This window comes from Enhydra lutris, unplaced genomic scaffold, assembly GCF_002288905.1.
Source record: "Enhydra lutris kenyoni isolate GAN:26980312 unplaced genomic scaffold, ASM228890v2 scaffoldscaffold11, whole genome shotgun sequence".
NCBI lineage: Eukaryota > Metazoa > Chordata > Mammalia > Carnivora > Mustelidae > Enhydra > Enhydra lutris.
In genome coordinates, this window is record NW_019154095.1 from 34,609,072 (window position 1) to 34,616,920 (window position 7,849).

Here is a 7,849-nt window from a genome sequence, read left to right on the forward strand (position 1 = left end):
CAAAACAATCATACATAATGCAATCTCTGGGGTAATCACTAATGAATAATAAAAGAATGTACAAATAACAATCTAATAGAGTAGGGAAATGATTTTTTTAAATACCTGATTAAGCCAAAGGAAAGAAAAGAGAACAAAATTAACAAACAATGGAACAAATACAAGGTAAATAGTAAAATGATAGGTTTAAACCTTACTGCCAGTAGTTACTTTAAATATAAATGGACCAAATTCCCCAATTAAAAGCAAGGATTGTGAGACTGGATAAAAATAAATAAAATGCAACTGTATGTTACAGGCATACCTCAGAGACATTGAGGATTTGGTTCCAGACCACCACAATAAAGCAAATATTTCAATAAAACAAGTCAAATGAATTTTTGGCTTTCCCAGTACATATAAAAGTTGTCTACACTATGCTGTAGTCTGTTAAATATACAATAGCATTATCTTTTAAAAAGTGCATAATTTTAAAAAATGCTTTATTGCAAAAAATGCTTACCATCATCTGGGCTTTCAGGGGTCATAGATCACTATAAAAAATATAATGATAATGATAAAGTTTAAAATATTTTGAGAATTACCAAAATGTGACACAAAACACAAAGTGAGCAAATGCTGTTGGAAAAAAATGTCACTGATTGGCTTGCCTATCAAACAGGGTTGCCATAAACCTTCAATCTATAAAAAATGTAATATCTTCAAAGTGCAATAAAGCGAAGAGTAATGAAATGAGGTAATTCTTGTACAGCAATACATCTTAAACATAAGATTACAGAATGAAAAGCTATGTGGAAGGTTTAAAACATAGCCACAAATCCTTTGATTCTCCTCATTAAAGGTGGGGGTTTAACTCCCCTCCCTGATTTGAACAGGTTTTTGACTCCTTCAGCCAATAGTATATGGCAGAAGTAACACTTGTTTTCAAGGGTATGTCATAAAGGCTATGCAACTTATGCCTTGTATGATGAAGCATTCACTCTTGGAGCTCTGAGCCTCTTTGTAAGAATCTGACTACCCTGAGCCTTATGTGCTATAAAAAAGCCTGAGCTACATAGAAGGGGCATGGGCAGACACTCCAGCAACACTCCTAGCTGAGCTCAATCTCCAGTTAGCCTGGTCCAAGTACAAGATGTGTGTGTGTGCATGCGCGTGCACGTGTGTGTGTGTGTGTGTGTGTGAGAAAAATCTCCAGATGACTCTAGCTCCCAACCATTTAAGTCTTTCCAATCACAATTCCAGACATTGTAGAACAGAGATAAGGCATCTCTGCTAAGCTCTGTGCAAATTCCTGACCCATAACACCTCTGAGTTGTTGGTTTATGCCACTGTTTTGGGGTGTTTTGTTATACAGTAACAGATAACTGGAAAATGTTAAAACTAAAAGGATGGATGGAAAAAGATACACCAAGCAGAGATTATTCAAAAGAAAAATGTTGTATCTAGACAACTATCAGACAAAGTAAACTTTAAGGCAAGCAATTTTTTAAATTTACATTTCCTAATAATACAGTGGTTGGTTCAACAGAAAAATATAGCAGTATTAAATTTGTCACACATGGGGCACCTGGGTGGCTCAGTGGGTTAAAGCCTCTGCCTTCGGCTCAGGCCCTGATCCCCGGGTCCTGGGATCAAGCCCCATATCGGGCTATCTGCTGAGCAGGGAGCCTGCTTCCTCCTCTCTCTCTCTGCCTGCCTCTCTGACTACTTGTAATCTCTGTCTGTCAAATAAATAAATAAAATCTTTAAAAAAATTTGTGCACACATAACAACATAGCTTCAAAATATATAAAGCAAAATATATAAAGCAAAAACTGACAGATCTAAGGGAAAAAAACATACATATTTACAAGTATGGTTGGAGATTTTAACATGGTCTTGGAGTATATTTTGAAGGATCGACATCATTCAGAGTATATTCCCTGATAAAACTGAAATCAAACAAGAGATCCAAAATAGAGAGATAACTAGAAAATCTCTAGATGTTTAGAAATTAAAGAATATACTTTTCTAATTGACCCATAAGTCAATGTAAAAAAAAAAAACCTATGTTAAAATATCAAGCTTCTAGTCAACAACAATAAAATACCATTAATAAAGAAAAAAGGCAAATCATAGAATGGAATAGGTATTTGCGATACATATGGAGATTAGAAAATACCCTTAAATGAATGGAAATAAAAATAACATAAAAAATGGTTGGATTTAATAAAATAGATATAAACAACCCACTATACCCACCAGAATGCCTAAAAAATTTTAACTAACAATATTAAGTGTTGTCAAGGATAGATATGGAGGAACTAGAATTCTTACACACTGTTGGTGGACATGTGAATTGGTACAACCACTTTGGAAAATTCTTTAGAAGTATTTATTATAACATGTACATACCCTAAGACACAATAATTACACTCCTATTATACCCAACACAAATGTCCATTAACAGTAGAATGAAAGGGCTCTCTGCCTCTCCCCATGTGGTAGACAGCCACTTCTGGTGTAGTGCCAGCCACATCCCCCGATACACAATGGTGAAGGTCCGAGTAAACAGATTTGGCCATATTAGGTCACCAGGGATGCTTTTAACTCTGGAAAACTGGATATTGACACCATCAATGACCCCTTCATTGACCCAAACTACATGATCTACCTGTGTTGGTAGGATTCCACCCACAGCAAATTCAGTAGTATTGTCAGGAAATTTGTCATCAATGGAAAGCCCATCTCCATCAATGGAAAGCCCATCTTCATCATCCAGGAACAAGACCCCACCAACACCAAAGGGAGTGATGCTAATGCTGAGTATGTTGTGGAGTCTCCTGGGGTCTTCACCACCATGGAGAAGTCTAGGGCTCACTTGAAGGTGGGATCAAGAAGTCATCATCTCTGACCTTCTGCTGATATCCCATGTTTGTGATGGGCATGAACCATGAGAAGTATGACAACTCCCTCAAGATAGTCAGCAATGCCTCCTATACCACCAACTGCTTAGCCTTCTGGCCAAGGTCATCCATGAAAACTTAGGAATTGTGGAGGAACTCGTGACCACAGTCCATGCCATAACTGCCACCCAGAAGACCATGAACAGTCCCTCTGGAAAAGTGTGGTGTGATAGCCAAGGGGATGCCCAGAACATCATCCCTGCTTCTACTGGTGCAATCAAGGCTAAGTTAACCCCAAGCTGAACTGGAAGCTCACCAGCATGATCTTCTGTGTCCCTGCCCCCAAAGTGTCAGTTATGGATCTGACCTGATGCCTGGAGAGAGTTGCCAGATATGATAACATCAAGAAGGTGGGAAAGCAGGGATCCTGGGCCACACTGAGAACCGGGTCATCTCCTGCAACTGTAACAGTGATACCCACTCTTCCACCTTTGATGCCAGGGCTGGCATTGTCCTCAATTGTAAGCTCTTTTCCTGGTATGACAATGAATTTGACTACAGCAGTTCGGTGGTAGACCTCATGGTCCTCATGGCCTCCAAGGAGTAAGAGACGCCCTGGACCACCAGCCCTAGTTAGAGCAAAAGGAAGAGAGAGACCCTCAGCTGCTGGGGAGCCCTTGCCCCAACTCATCCCCCAACACACTGAGTATTTCCCAACCTCTACACAGTTCCCATCCCAGACCCCCTAAAGAAGGGGAAGTGTTTGGGGAGCCCTGTCTTATCTTGTACCATCAATAAAGTATACTGTACCCAGCCAACACACACACACACACACACACACACACACACACACACACACACGAACAAATGAGTAAATATGATGTAATACCACTCAACCATGAAAAAGAAATGAACTACTAACACGTATAACATCATGGATGAATCTTGCAAAGATAATGCTGACTGAAAGAAGGCAGACATGAGAATACATAATAATTCCAAAAGTTGTCTATGGTGATATAAGTCAAAACAGTGGTTACTTTGCAGGGAGACTAGGGAGAGAATTGACTAGGAAGGGACACAAGAGAAGCTTCTAGAATACTAATCATATGCCATATCTTGATCTAGGTATGGTTACATAAGTGTATACTTTTGAAAAAAATCAGTCAAGCTATGCACTTAAGATTTGTGCATTTTACTCTTTTTTATGTTACACTTTAATTTTTTTAGTTTTTTAAAAAGCAAAGGGATAATAAACACAATATTCAGGAGAGTGGCCACTTCTGAAGGAGAGCCCATGGAAGGGGATCAGGAAGAAGTATACAGACACTTAAAGTTTACATTCATGATGCATAAAATACCCTTCTGTATATATCAAATATCACATTAAATGTGAATAAAAAATCTTTTAGTAAAAACAAATTATTCAAACAATTTATACCCATGTGCTAAACTCAGGAAGAATTTTTAAAGTAAAATTAATATAAATTATTTTCAGTGATATTTAAATACAGGAAGATGATGCATTAATATAATGAGTGTCTTCCTCCCATGGTGCTGGTTGTACTTTCAAGAGCTCCCTCTGTCTGGGGTAGAGCACTAAGAATGGTGGGCATCACTGAGTATATACTGTCTGTTGGGCACTGTTGTGAATGCTTTACATGCATGTAATTGTCACATAACCCTATGAAGCCAGTACTGTTACCATCCCAAATGAACAGATGGGGAAACACACACAGGGAGTTCAAGTGATTTGCCCATGGTCTCACAGCAGGCAAGCCCGAGAGCCAGCCTCTGAAGGCTGGTTTTGAATTGCCGTCTGGTTTAGAGCCTGTTTGTTTCACCACTGCACTGCTCTTCCTCTTCTTATAAGAGGCACATCCCTGATTTCTGGAAGTTCTCAACCATACCCGACTCCTGACAAGGCCTGAAATCGAGTTCCCGAGTTTTATAATACCTGCCTCAGAGAGAGGGGTGTTGTGATGTGTCCATAATTACAACGACAATGAATTACAGTGTCATTACCACCAGTAACAATAACAATAAACATTAAGCCCACATGGCACTACATTACAGAATAGATTTAAAAGTTGCCATGATTGAACTGTTACTATGTTTCCTAATTTCAGACCTTCACTAAGAAAGAAGTAACCCAGATAAATTACCTTTTCTCTGTGAACTCTCTCCTGTCCTTTTCTGCCTTATAACCCCTACCACTTTAAATGATGCATGTGATTTATTCATGATGTGTATCTTACCTCTCCTCCAGGATGATAGGATTCATTTCTGATTCTTCCTTGCCTCCCATAACTTAGACATAGTAGGTGCTTAGCAAATATCCCTGTAATCAGTGAACGCATGACAAATAAATAAAAATTAGGTCAAACACCCCGGTTCTTTTTTTTTTTTTTTAAGATTTTATTTATTTATTTGACAGAGAGAGATCACAAGTAGATGGAGAGGCAGGCAGAGAGAGAGAGAGAGGGAAGCAGGCACCCTGCTGAGCAGAGAGCCCGATGCGGGACTCGATCCCAGGACCCTGAGATCATGACCTGAGCCGAAGGCAGCGGCCCAACCCACTGAGCCACCCAGGTGCCCCAAACACCCCGGTTCTTTATAAAAGCTTCCACATAGGGGAGCCTGGGTGGCTCAGTGGGTTAAAGCCTCTGCCTTCAGCTCAGGTCATGATCCCAGGGTCCTGGGATCAAGTCCCACATCGGGCTCTCTGCTCAGCAGGGAACCTGCTTCCTCCTCTCTCTCTGCCTGCCTGCCTCTCTGCCTACTTGTAATCTCTATCTGTCAAATAAATAAATAAAATCTTCTAAAAAAATAAATAAAAGGGGCACCTGGGTGGCTCAGTCGGTTAAGCATCTGCCTTCAGCACATGTCGTGATCTCAGTGTCCTGGGATTGAGCCCCATATCAGAATCCCCATTCAGTGGAGAATCTGCTTCTCCCTCTCCTTCTGCCTCTGCTTCCCCTGGTTGTGCTCTCTCTCTGTCAAATAAATAAATAAAATCTTTAAAAAGACCTTGCCCATCATATTTGTCACTGTATTCCCCAGGGCTTAAAGAACCTCTAAGTTGTAAATATTAAATATCTGTAAATGTTGGTTGAATGAATGAAAATATGAAGGATAAATCATTCTGCCACATTGTAAAGTAGCTGTAGACCATTCCTCATCTCTGTGAAAGGTCTCCCACTCAGGATGGGTCAACATGTCCATCAGCTCAGAGGAATAAGGAATACACGCTGCTGGGTCTTGATGATGGGATGAATGAGTTTATAATGGAGTGATGGGTAGCTGGCTTGAGAGAAAACCCTTCACACTGGCCCAACCACGCGGCAGTGGTGGTGGTGGCCTGTGCAGGAATTGAAGCAAACTATTCTTATCACACCATCCTAGAGACGATGACGATGAATGTACATGGCTTGAATGTCTTTCAGAATTTTTTGTTTCCCTGCTTGGTTGAGATATAATTAACATACAACGTTGTTTAAGGTGATAGACTCATCTATTACAAAATGCAACACATATCACCATATTGAAAGCTGACACCTCCATCTTGCCCTAGCACAACCATTTCTTTTGGGGCAAGAACATTTAAGATCAACTCTCTTAGCAAACTTCAGACATACAATATAGTGTTTTAACTAACTGTATTAACAATAGTTAACTAATAGCATTTTAATATGCTATAAATTAGATCCTTAGAACTTACTCATCTTATAATCATTTTATAACCAGAAGTTTATACTCTTTGACCAACATTGGTCAACTATCTCTCCAATTCCCCAACTCTACCAGCCCCTGGTAATCACCATTCTAGTCTGTTTTTATGAATTCAGTTTTTTTTAGATTCCGCATATACATGACATCATACAATATTTGTCTTCTCGGTCATTTTTTTCACCTAGCATAATGCCCCCAAGATCCATTCATGGTGTCCCAAATGGCAGGATTTCCTTCTTTCTCATGGTTAAATCATATTCCACTATATACATACACACACACACACACACACACACACACACACACACACACACATCAATTACATCTTTATCCATTCATCCACTGATGGTCCCTTAAGTTGTTTCCACATCTTGGTTACTGCAAATAATACTGCAATAAACAGGAGAGTACAGGCATTTCTTGGAGATCCTGTTTTTATTTCCATTGGATACATGCCCAAAAGTGGCATCGCTGGATCCCCTGGCAGTTCTATTTTTAATTTTTGAGGAACCTCCAGAGTGTTTTCCACATTTGCTGCACCAATTTACATTCCCACCAACAGTGCACAAGACCTCCCTTTTCTCTACATCCTCACCAGTGCTTGTTATCTCTTGTCTTTTTTGATGATGGCCATTCTAACAAGAGTGTGGTGTTATCTCTCATGGTGGTTTTGATTTGTATTTCCCTGATGATTAGTGATGTTGAGCATCTTTTCGTGTACCCCTTGTCCATTTGTTTGTCTTCTTTGGAAAAATATCTATTCAGTTCCTCTGCCAATTTTTTAATTGGATAGTTTGGGTTTTTTTATTGTTGTTGGTTTGGTTTAGTGTGTGTGTGTGTGTGTGTGTGTGTGTGATAAAGCTGTCTGAATTCTTTATACATTTTGGATATTAACCTCTTATCAGATAAATGATTTGCAAATATTCTCCCATTCAGTAGGGAGCCCTTTCGTTTCACTAGTGGTTTCCCTTTGCTGTGCAGAAGCTTTTTAGTTTGATGTAGTCCCATTTGCTTATTTTAGTTTTTATTGCCTTAACTTTGGTGTCAAATAAAAAAAAAAAGTAAGTCATGGAGCATACTCCCTATATTCTCTTCTAGGAGCTTTAAGGTTTCAGGTCTTCAATCTTTAATCCATTTAGTTGATTTTTGTATATGGTGTCCATTGAGGTCCTGTTTTGTTCTCCAGAATTTTCTTTGTCTAGTTAGAAATTGCCTAGGCTGGGCGTCAAGCT

The 7,849-nt window shown here is 39.4% G+C and overlaps 1 pseudogene; it reads left to right on the forward strand.

The window, feature by feature from the left end:
• The first annotated feature begins 2,531 nt into the window (after positions 1-2,531).
• LOC111144578 lies at positions 2,532-3,492 on the forward strand (annotated as a pseudogene).
• The last annotated feature ends 4,357 nt before the right edge of the window (positions 3,493-7,849 follow it).